The 12,379-nt window shown below is 32.2% G+C and overlaps 1 protein-coding gene across 2 annotated transcripts in view; it reads left to right on the forward strand.

Annotated features, from left to right (window-relative positions):
• Positions 1-1,172: 1,172 nt before the first annotated feature.
• LOC126839114 (spectrin beta chain, non-erythrocytic 1) overlaps positions 1,173-12,379 on the forward strand; it is a 43,012-nt gene continuing 31,805 nt past the window's right edge. For both annotated transcript variants that reach the window (XM_050574173.1, XM_050574174.1), the window contains exon 1: positions 1,173-1,740. The gene's annotated coding sequence lies outside the window, so the exon portion shown is untranslated. The remainder of the gene's footprint in view (positions 1,741-12,379) is intronic.

The raw sequence follows: 12,379 nt of genomic DNA on the forward strand, positions 1-12,379 counted from the left end.
GTAGTCGAGGCTTTTTAATAATAAAAATAAATTAAAAAACCTTTAGTCGCGCTTTTGTGTTGAAGAATCTAATAAATCAAACTACGCGATTTTAAATAAATGTATTGTCAATCAAATTATTTATTTTTCAATTATTTTAAGATTTTAAAGTGTATGCAGTTATAATGATAGTGAAACACGTAATTTATAAATAATGTTTTTGATTACATACCTATTGTCTCTCCTCACTTAAAATATTTACTGAAATATGATAGAATTATTGTAAGTAGCAACCGCATAAATCGCGACAGCATACAATTTTACAATTTTTTTTCTATTGTTTAAATCTAACCTTTTGACCTTAAATTGTAAGTCGAGTGTTAACGACATTAAAGTAGGCACAACAAACATTATACGACTATTCTATACGACATACTATTACTATATAATAATAAGTTTGACTTGAGAAGGAAGATTTAATAAACAAAAGGTCAATAAACTTTTTTCAAGACTATTTTAACGTACCGGATAACCTTAAATGATTTATTAAAAATTATGTTATCCACAGTGTCTGCGATCCGCCCAAAATAATTTAGGAGTTCTTGATTAATTTTTTGATAGCACACCATAGATCTGTAGTCGCAATTCGTGTAAATTACTCAAATACCTGCTGTACTGTGCGAAATGTATTGGCTTTAGGTTTCAGCTACGACGGGCGCATTTCGTGTGCACCGGAGAAATGAAGACGACTGTCTTGTTGAGTCGGCTTGGAAAAAAAATCTATACTACATCGACGATAGTACGCTGAAATACACACTACCCGCGAAACCAGATCGGAGAAACTCAAGTCTGAAGCCGATTTACTACAATAGGTATTATAATAATAATAATAATAATAACAATATTATTATTATTATTTCCAAACCGGTTGGCGGCGCGTCGCAGTCGGCGACGGTGGCGCCTCTATCGACTGGGCCGGCAACGCGACGTTGCGTTACGAACAGCAGGTCCTTCGCGTCGATTGTCCGGTTTGTTTTCTCTTCCATGACCGTATTATTATGTGTGTAACATGGACAGTGCGCACAACACTGATAACCGGCAGAGTCTAGCGTGGAATGCGGTGTGTTAAGAATGCAACCGATTCAAGAAGATCAACAGGTGTGCGTGCGTGCGTCCCTCGCCGTAAATCGTAATTCGTAGTCGCCGCCACTCCGGCAGTTCGTTCCTGTTGTACGTCGCCGTCGCTGTCGTTGTTGGCGCGTACCGTCGCGTCGTTTTACCCAGCACTCTGAATATCGTTAGCGTTCGCCAATATCGTTGGGGAAAAAAAATATCGACACGGTACAAATTTTGATTTTCTAAGTACGGTGTTTACCGCTTTTTTTTTTCCTTTCTAGTCTACACGTCTCGCGTCTCAAGTGGTCTGGGTGTGTATTATCGTTACTTTTTTTTTTTCGAAACCATACCCGGTTTTCGCGTGAGTGTTTACACGACAATAATAATAATAATTCAACGACCGGTGAAAAGTGACCCCGACGGCCGAAATACCGTGTGTTTGTGCGCGACCGCGATTTTGAGAGTTTTGACCTCTGTCGGTGAAATGCGCCTCCACCCGCGGCGTTCCTCTTTGGAGTGGATGTCCGTCGTCGTGTCTGAGCGTAACGCTGTGGATTACTCGGACTAACGCGCGCAACGTACCCGCTAACGATGGGGACAGGCCGATAAAAAGAGCGCCCAACACGTTCTTTATACTTTCATTAGGTACGTTGAATTTTGATTTACATTAATAAAATACCTAGGTCCGCGGCGGGATTCGCGTACGCTTTCATCTCGACCTGGGGTAGACCTTAAAGTCACAGCCGCGGCCGTCAAAAGCGGCGCGTGCCGACTGCAAGATCGCCCCTGTCGGAGACGGCGTGCGCGGATTTAACGTTTTGACGTAAAAGGTAGCGGTTCAAACGGTTTTGCGATTTTCTCGTTTCGACCGTCAGGTCACGAAAACCGACGGGAAAGGTATTCGGACGACGACGGTGACATTGGTATGCAAAAATACGTACACCGAGTCCGTCCAATTATCTTCGGTGAACCACACGTTCAAAACCTTTTCGAATGAATCACATTGTGCTCGTGAATGGCACCGGCACACCATTGAGATGTCTCTCAAAGCCCATCATCATAGAACGCGCTACGGTTTTATCGCTGTCCCGTAACACGACGGCCTCAAGTCGGGGATTAATCGTCAGGAATATATTATTATGATGTTTTCACGTGAATACGATACACTGCGATAATATAGCTAACGCTAAAACGAGGAAAAACGTTCCAATGACGAGCGGACAATAACAGGAAATATGGTTCGCGTATTAGCGCGGTTAATTATTATTAAGGCCAAATTACATAATTACTCAATACTACATATATGCTTCTGCCCAACCCCAGCCTTTTGATCGCATGCATACTTTAAGCAACCTTCAGTAGGTTATCCATACAACAGCGACGTGCCTTTCGTTTTTCATTACCCAGATGTAATGACACAAATCGAAAGACACCCCATTAATACATATATTAAAAATAAACAGCGATATCATCAATTGGTACCGTTTGTCACGTCCGACTGTAGTATTTATAAGCGACCGTGAAGTCGTTGTAGTTTTAGCCCCGTGAACTCTGACCTCCTTAAAGGTATGTAACTATAAAGAAATTCCACTTTTCGGGCATAGACCGCAAAGGGACGAGCAGGTATAACAGATCTATATGAAGAAAACATCTAATCGCTTTTCCGTTACACCATTATTTGGTGAACCATGCGCTACGTCTATCGCGCACACCTTAAGTAATCTTCTATTGTTTCAAGACTGTACGTTTTACGTGGAGTTTCAAGAATCGAGGGTGCAGTTTTTATTCGATACGACTGGATAACTCAAATCAACATCATACCATACTTGGCTGATTAACGGAAACAATAATACACACTTTACTGGCTACATATCTTGTAAGCGTACATTAAAGTCGCGGTATCTGACTGTTCAACTTATCAGCAGCAATATAAAATACTCACCATATTGTTGACATATTAAATAAAAGCATGCACCTATGATCGAAATTCATTTATTGACCGCACACGAAAACAAAACCATTTAACGTTTTTACCTGCACACTACATTGTTGTAACCGACATTCTCTGTGGTAAACGGAAAAAAATAAGTTAGGCTTCTGGTCAATTCAACTACCTTCAATTTCTAAATGCAACATACTTTCGATATGTAAGTGTGTATGCTATTAGGAAGCGATTCTCGGTACTGCGATAGAACACTTCTTGTTTTTAAAAAGTCTGACAAATTGCTAACAATTGGAACATCCGGCATTGGCCATCAAATCGAAATGGAAAAGTGCTTGTAAGTATTGCCGGCAAAATCATGACTAGAGAATATGTCGATGGATTGTCACACTCAATGTCTTATCGTCTTTAAACAATCAAATATGCTAATTCATAACAATAGCCCCCTACTGCCGTTCATTGGACGTATGCGGGCCTTGTTAATATTCAAAACTACTTGCACGGCATAGCGGTAGTCGCCTAACGATTTATTAAAAGCAATACTGGCGAAGCTCATGTAATGCGTCAGCAGACTACTAGAAGACCTACATATACCGGTGACGGAACCAAATGCCACCAACGCCGGTCATTAACCACGCTCGTTAAAGGAGTTAACGTGGATTGTTTGATTCATGATGACCCTCAATGACTAATAGAGCTTAAAAGCATATGTAGACCGATTTTCACAGAGTGAGACGGATTAAAAATAAAATAACCGATATCGGTTCACAAAAAAAATAATAATAATAAAGCTCAACTTCAAATCGTTCAACTACAAGTACAATGAATACAATTTACATTCAACTATTAAAATACTTTCTTCCCAATTTTCCAAAATTTTTTTCCCTTACTGCTCACAATATTCACGGACCATAAATGTTTCATTGACCATTAACATTAGCGGTCGACCTCAACATTAAAAAGCACTTCAAATTGTTATACAATATCATACAATATTAATATAAAAACGAGTTTTACTTTATAAAACTATAATATAATTTTTCAAACCAATGAACTCAGGCGTTTTAAAACATGGTGGCACTTTCTGGCTCGAATTGAAATAATTGTCAAAGAAACGATTTAATCAAAATCGTCTCGAAGTCTACCGTTTTACTTAAATAAATCATTGGTGATTTTTAACGACACGGATATTATAAATAACTACTTTTTCAAGTGTAATCTCGTTTAATGTTGAAATTAAGTAAAGTTACACTTACTGAAACATTTCGGACGTCTCCTCAGACAAATTTCAGCTTAGAAATCGCATAGTGTCAGACTATAATAAACTGACTTTATAACTCTAATAAAATCTAATCAACTTTGTATAAGACAACAATATAATAATAAATTCTGATTTGCACAAAATGCATTGCTAGCCAAGTAGGTTTGTATTAATAATAATAATTCATTAACATACATTTTAATAACGCAGTTTATGCGTACTTTATAATATTATTATGGTAGTATTAAATACTATCTAGTCATTTATAGAGCTCCAGCAGCTCCGAATAAAAAATGCACGAAGTACAAATCTTGTGGTAAAAATGTGATGTTTATTCGGATTATATATTCGTGAAAGATCAAATAGTCTCAAGATAAATTAGCTTAGGTGAATGCCGTGAATAAACTATATGCCACATAAACCATACTAATGTTGAAGACAAATTTCCTAACATCATGCCATATTCAATTAAGATGATATTGGTTATAAGAAAATACATATTTTTTCAAATCATGTACCTATTATTGATCTTAAATTGGTGACTTTAAAATTAGTACTAATTGCTATCAGTCCAGAACTTGAAACAATTTATTTATTCGAAGACCATATATATAATAATATAGAAGAAACTATTATAAAATAAAACTTTGATATGTTTAATATTTTTTAATTATTTGTATGCCTATTTATAACTGGATGTTGGATTTTTTACCATACAAATCATAACACTTACCGATATTTGACCTAACACATCTCAAGAGTTTAGTTTATCAACAATATCTGTAATACAAAATACTATGGCATTTTAATTTTTTAGTTAAAAACTCAAATAACACAGCTAAAAACTGTGCAAGGTAGTTTTCAAAATAAATTGCATGGAACATTTTTTAGATATTGTATTACAGATATACATCAACAAACTAGAAAACCAAAAAAATATAAATCCTTTTTCCTAGAAGGGGTGAAAACCTTTTCTTTAATTGACTTTTTAAGCGTAGTTTAGTGACTCGATATCTTAAAAATAGATTTTAAGCATATTTATAATAGAGCTATAACATTTACATTTCATCAAAAATACGTAGTCAATATTTTATTTATTAAAGAAAAACTAAAAAAAACAGATAAATTGCACATCATCCGTATTAAACTTACATGTTGCTTTGTGTGAATAATTTACAGTCAAACAAGTATCTGTAAAATATTACCATTACCCATATTGTTTATTACGTTACATTGTGGTTAATAACGGCCAAAAATTGTCATAGACAGTCGATCCACTCTAATCGTATCCCCCATAATTCTAAAAATACAATGCATTGTTCCCTTAACAATGATTTTTACCGATATTTAATATTAATATCTACAAATCACATCAAAGATTTTTTTATTTTTGAGTGATCAAATCACTCTCAGTTAGGAATTATTTCATATAGCCCTGTGACTACACCGACCTCAATATGCTCCGTCCCCACTGTATTGGCTTTTGTTCTTTTTTCTGTTCATAAATAATTATTAATAAATAACCATTCAAGTAAAAAATGCATATTTATATATAATATATAATCTCCTAAAAGGTACGCGATTAAATAGAAAATGATTAAACTTTAAAGCAAGAACAATACTTTGCTGATTTCAAGCTGTGCGGTACATCGATGCATAATAGAAATTTCAAATTGTTTTTAAAGTATTATAATATTAAACAAAATTGTTTTCATTGTGCTATAAAACAGTAGGTTTAATACAGTCAAAACACATCACTTTAAATCAATCTCTGACAATTCGACTTATTGAACAATTGATTCAATGAAATGCGGCCCCCAGAAGTTATCTATTGTATCCGTGTAGTGTTATATGAACTACCAAGATTTCTTTAACGCTGCATTCAAGATACAACCGTCGCACCATCAAAATAATTACATCAATTCAGAGTAATATTTTAGCTAAATATTAATTAATGCACGTAGATTTTTTGTTTTTCATTTATCCACTCGTATCGGTGGTTCAGACCACAAATCAGTCGGTACCTCATGCTATATTAATAACCATAACGACTAACCGAGTTTCATATATTTACTTATTAAGTAACCAAGAGTAGCTGTAAACGATTAATCTTATAATTCTTCTCAATTTAACGATGCATATAAGTTTTTCGTTAAAAATAAAGAATTCAATCAAATAAAAATTGTGATATGATAAAAAAAAAGTATAATAATAATCGTCTAAGGGGTTTAAAAAAAATATGTATAATTATTCTGTAAAAAAAATGAATTAATAGAGTCATATCAGAGGGGTTGCAGCGATGTCTTTAACTATGAATATTAATGAATGGTGAGTGGCCAAAGAGATAAAAACCATTAAAACGAAAGTTCCAAACAAACGCAAACCCACATTAAGTTTCTCTGTGCTTCTGCTATTTTCTAGGAACGCATAATCTATAAATTGATTTTAGAAAAATGTAATTAAATTTGTAATTAATAAACTAGTAGGTACACAAAAAAAAAATTGAAATAATAAATAATATTAAAAACAATAATTCGACGCTATAAAAAATTGAACAACCGTCAAGTTTTTTTAAACATGAAATAATACTGTTTGCTTTAAACTTAATTGAAGTATCTAGTGCGCAAATTTACCTTGATGAACATTAATTTTTCAAATTTTACCATAGGTCGATGGACTTAATTTTTTTATTAATTCACAAACAAATTAGTGTAAAAAGTTACAGTCTACTTAAAACCTAACGGCTAAAATTATAAACATTGAACATGTTTTAGCCTACTGACTCTTAAATAGTGATTATTTCTGATCTATTTGATCATGTTCTTAGGAATGCCAACACTCGAAAAAATCAATAGCTAAATGTCTTAATTAAGGTTTCATGAGTTTCATTTTTGGATTTAAATTTTCGAAATATGACGATTTATATTTTAAATGCAGAGTAAAATCGGTAATTATAATTTGTTTTTATTTAATAAAAGCAAATTAAAAATGTAATTGCTAGAATAAAACAAATACATGTTTTTATGACAATTTTCTTACAACTTTATAGATTACCTTATGCGTTTCTCGTTGGCTGACAATTAGTCTAAACTCAAACATAATATAATTGCAACAAAATCCAATTAAGTATTAAAATATGTATTTGTCCTTAATTTGATGGGATATTTATCGAATGCATTGTTTTACTTGGTTAGCATAGCAATATTTCATTTTTTTTTATTTTTATATACTGAGCTACAAAAGGAATAATATAACTTAAATATTTTATAATGATTAGTAAATGTACTTAAACGTTTGCTATATGTTTCTAAAAAGATAACCTAACCTAAAATATTTTACACTACTCTATATACTGGTTAATTAATTTATTATTTCATTTAATTTTAAACATTTAATGAATTATCGCATAAACGATAAAACTTTGTTTTTATTTTATTTAAGCGTGATTATTTTTAAAAAAAAATTTCTCAAGCTCAGTTACAAAATTGCATATTATAATACATTTGCAATTTTGATATGCTTAAATCGACGTGTAAAGTAATAAATCTCATGCGTATACCGTTTAACATAGTTAGGCTATATACATAATTCGAAATAAGCGTAACACATGCAATAAGGTTATCTCCTCGTTGGTCAAACTTTTCAGGGATAGGTATGCGTACATATATTACACAACATACGTCATATTCTATATTATTAGTATGTAACTACATTTTAATCGCTAAAAATTCAAAATTGTAAAGGTCATAACATTGATATAAACCATTTTCTTGTGTACATAGTATAGACTCATGTAACTTTTCTACTAAAGTAATTAACCAAGTAAATATAAGTAGTAGATATAAGATATCTAACTCGTTAAAACGAATTACATCACATAATTTTCGAAAACTATTATTAAAGAATTTGTATAGATATTATGACAGATGCTTACACTTAGTGTACTTCGTCAATACTTATATGGGATAACTAATTATCAATAATATAAAAACATAAAAGAATTAACACATTTATTTTAACCATATAATAATCTATAAGACACACTATATAGAAAATGTTATTGATGTTGATGTGTGTGTAGAAACACCTAACTTATAATCTAATCAGAAATAGGTGCTTAGCACAGCAATAAAATATAAAACAAGTAATTATTATACTATACTATACTATTGGTACACTCTAATGTAAATAGTCGAACTAGTGAAATTTATATTATAATGAACATCTATTGTTTGAGTCTTTACCAATACCTAGTTTGTGACGACAATAAAATGTGTTGTTTACAAAAAACTAACATCAGTCTTTGTTTTTTCATTAAACATTATAATTTTATAATTTTATATTATCTATATCATTTATTGTAGTATTTGTTGTTGTTATGGTATCTATTTATGTTGTTATTGTTGGATTTAAACCTTTCGAAAATAATAATAATTTTAGTAGGTATGTTTTATTTTTATTTGAAACTCTATCTTGATTTATTAATTATACTGTTTTATGGCTGATCCGTTAATTTAATATCTGATTTTATTACACGTAATTTAATTTAAAAAATTTATATTTCCTACACTTGGTTAATTAAGCATCTATATTTTCTAGCATAGTAAAATTTATACTTTCAATAATTACTTCGACAATTAACTTAATTTAGAAACAAACGCGAATGACACATATTTTATCGAACGGTACTATTGAAATTATAAATATCTCAACAATTAATATAACACAAGGTGGTGGTAGAAATTAAACAGTTATACATACAAAAACGTGTTAAACTAGTATCGAGTTAGCAGAAAGACTTGTAACTGACTTATGATTGAAATGAAAATAAAAACTGTTTTCTTTTTTTGGTCTGGTTTTTTTTTTACATAAGTAGTATCATAGTAATTAAACCTTGTGTGAGTTTATCGATAACAAATTTAATTATGAAAAATACGTCTGATACTCAAGTAGGCGTATGATTAAATATGTTAATATTTTAAGAACTCTAACTAAAAAGGTTTGAATAACAGACGAAAAAATATGTATGTATGAATAATATACATTCACTTAACCGTTATTTCATTTTGTTCCCGAAAGGGTAGATTACATTTTTTATGGTAAAAACAACTTTGGGTTGCAAATACTGTCACGTTACAGGAATGTGGAATTTCGGGACCCAACCTGCGTTGTTGCATAGTTGAAATATTTGTCACACTCCATACGATTAGTACGATATAGTTTATATATATATATATATATATATATATATAACCTTAAATAGCTTACAGGGTTACAAAACATACCGTAACAGCTGTCTCATAACGTGCATTTGATTACTGAACAGCAACTCATCCAAGGGAAATGAAATTATTGAAATTTGCTCAACAGGACTGTGAGTAAGTAAATCTTTAGGATATGTAGAACCTTTCCTACGACAGTTGTCAGTTGTCTACTCTACAAAATCTTTGGAACTACTATTTACATTTTTTATTCATAAGTTTCAAGTTTTTAGGGAAACCTAGAAAAATCTCGGATTATAGAAGATTTGTTTAAAGAAAAATATTATAGTGTCTGATCAGAAAGCCCTATACTCGTATTATCAAAAGATTATCTTGATCTATTTTATCTTTCATTAAAATTGTCCCCATAAATATATATTATGATGTTATAATATCAATAATTATAACAATTATTTATTTATTTCTTAATATAATAATATAAATCAGAATTCTACTTATTTGTTATTTTTACATAGCAAATAGTAATACTAAAAGTATAATGTATTATATGCTAGAAATAAGTATTCTGAAAAATACTATTCAAATGTTTGTCGATACTTACTCAGTTACGACAGTTACATATTTTAGTAATAACTTTCTGATTTATGCTTTATCCTAATAAAAATATAAAATATATAGCACTGTAAAATTTATAATTTTCTATCATTACTTGACATGTTAACCTAAACACTTTAGTTTAAATTTGCTTATATGTTGTATATTTTTTCCCTAAACATTTTTACCGAAGCTCGATAGTAATATAGGTATAAATATATGCAAACCGCTTCGTTTTCGTCGTTTTATTTGCTACCGCAAAAACTAGGTAAGCGACCAAAATTATTCGCGATCAGCGGTTCAAGGTTGAGCATCCTCGTCGGCTGCGTAAGAGTGGATGAGAAGGAGAAGGGGTCAGGGGAAGAAGATCTTCTTCGGTGATCTGGAAATACGAGTCCGTGGTATAGCCTACACGCGTTTACCGTAATATCCTCGGCCCCCGGTGATGCGGCGGTCCATTGTCGAGCATATTGGGCAACGCACTTTGGGAACCAATAATAACACTGTTGGAAATCATGACGTCTTCGCGTACAACAACAACAATATAAAATTGTGATATCGTAAAATGTACATAATATATATGATTTTAATTTCCGGACGACCCGTGAGTTAGTATATTGTGTGTGTGTGTGTGTGTGTGTGTGAGAGAGAGAGAGGAATGACGGTCTTCGGTGGAATGCTGATGTACCAGAGGCGGCAGAGAAGTCCCGGAGCGCGCGCAAAGTATCTAATTAGTCTGTTGGCCGCGTGACCTTGAACGACGTTCTCCTAGTGTATACCGATCCATCGATACTCTATTTTTCATTATCATCATAATCATTGTTATTATTATTATTATTAATACCACTACCATTATCATTTGTTTTGGGTTTATAATGTATATGCGAGTAAAATCCAGGAGCAGGACACCGAAAACAAACCGTCCGAAACTATAATATAATATATAGTTTTATACATGTTTTATGTATTACCAAGTCCTATACACTATAGGCCTGTCTGCCACCCATAGTCGATTGGTTCACGTGTATACACATTATACACACACATGCACGACGCCGGGTAGAAAAATTCAAGGACGTTGAGTTTTTGATGTAATTATGACGTCTGCTACTATTATATGCACACAGCGCTCATTGCCCCGTGCGATTGTCACGCCGTACGGTCGACTGTGACCTCGAGAAATAAAAAAAATAGAGTTCTTCCTATACCATAACAAGTGAAATTGTGTAAAAGCCGTTTTCCAGTTTCGCCACAATCGATTCAAAGGCCAATTGAACCTAGCTTCAATGCACAGCTGAGAAAGTAATGTTTTTATAATTATATATGTGTTTTTATTGGTTTTTATGTTTGTGTCTGTACCCAGGACATTTTTTAAACCGCTGGGCTGATCATTTTTGATGTAGGAAGTCGTAGATCAGAAATTATACCTGAAAGGTATTTTAAAAATAATGTGTAGGCTTATTTTACAGAGAAAAAAGGAAATATCATCAACTTATCCTCCTAAAAGGAGTGAAAACATTAATAATACATTTTTTTGGTAGTCGTAGTTTTTGGAAATCTCTACAGGTATAAAAATTCTACTGTAGGTAAATCTAGTGTAGTCCCTATAACAATACAATTTTTTTTTATTTAAAAAAATCGAAAAACTAAAAACACAAATATTTGATTACTTCTATCAGTCATACAGAAATCAATTTAACGTAAGACTTAATTTTTTTTTTTAAATAGTAATTTTGTAGTTTTTATTGACGCGAATGATTTCCGTTAGTAAAAACATACATGTATCTACCAATGGCGTAGTTTAATTCTGCACCACGCTACAGCGTCCTTTACCACGGTTACCATGGGTTGGCAGATTGAGAAATACCGTAAAATTAAGAAAATATTGTACGTGCAGCTGTACAGTGTACACAATCGCATCACGTATGGTTTGGTGTCGGATTTTAAAAAACTTGGATACAAATACAATTTTATCCATAATAACCCAGTCAAATTCCATCGAACACAAACGATTATTAAACGGTATGCAATTTAGAAAATAGCTTTAACACAAAATTAATAAATGATCGCAGACTGATGTGCATGTTTGAGCAAATGTTTTTATTATGTTTGTATTCGATTTATAGAGTGATTTACACACGAATAAGGTTACCTAAAATTGGCTCGTTGTTAATAAATCGCCCACTATTATTTTATAGCAATAATTATTATAATTGTGTGCTGTAATTCTACTCATAAAGTCTTTGTATTTGTAGTTTAACTTAA

Source organism: Adelges cooleyi, unplaced genomic scaffold, assembly GCF_023614345.1.
Source record: "Adelges cooleyi isolate 19-005CV unplaced genomic scaffold, UGA_ACOO_1.1 ACOO_flye_CR_arks_rails_tigmint_CR_PRNA_30, whole genome shotgun sequence".
Taxonomy (NCBI): domain Eukaryota; kingdom Metazoa; phylum Arthropoda; class Insecta; order Hemiptera; family Adelgidae; genus Adelges; species Adelges cooleyi.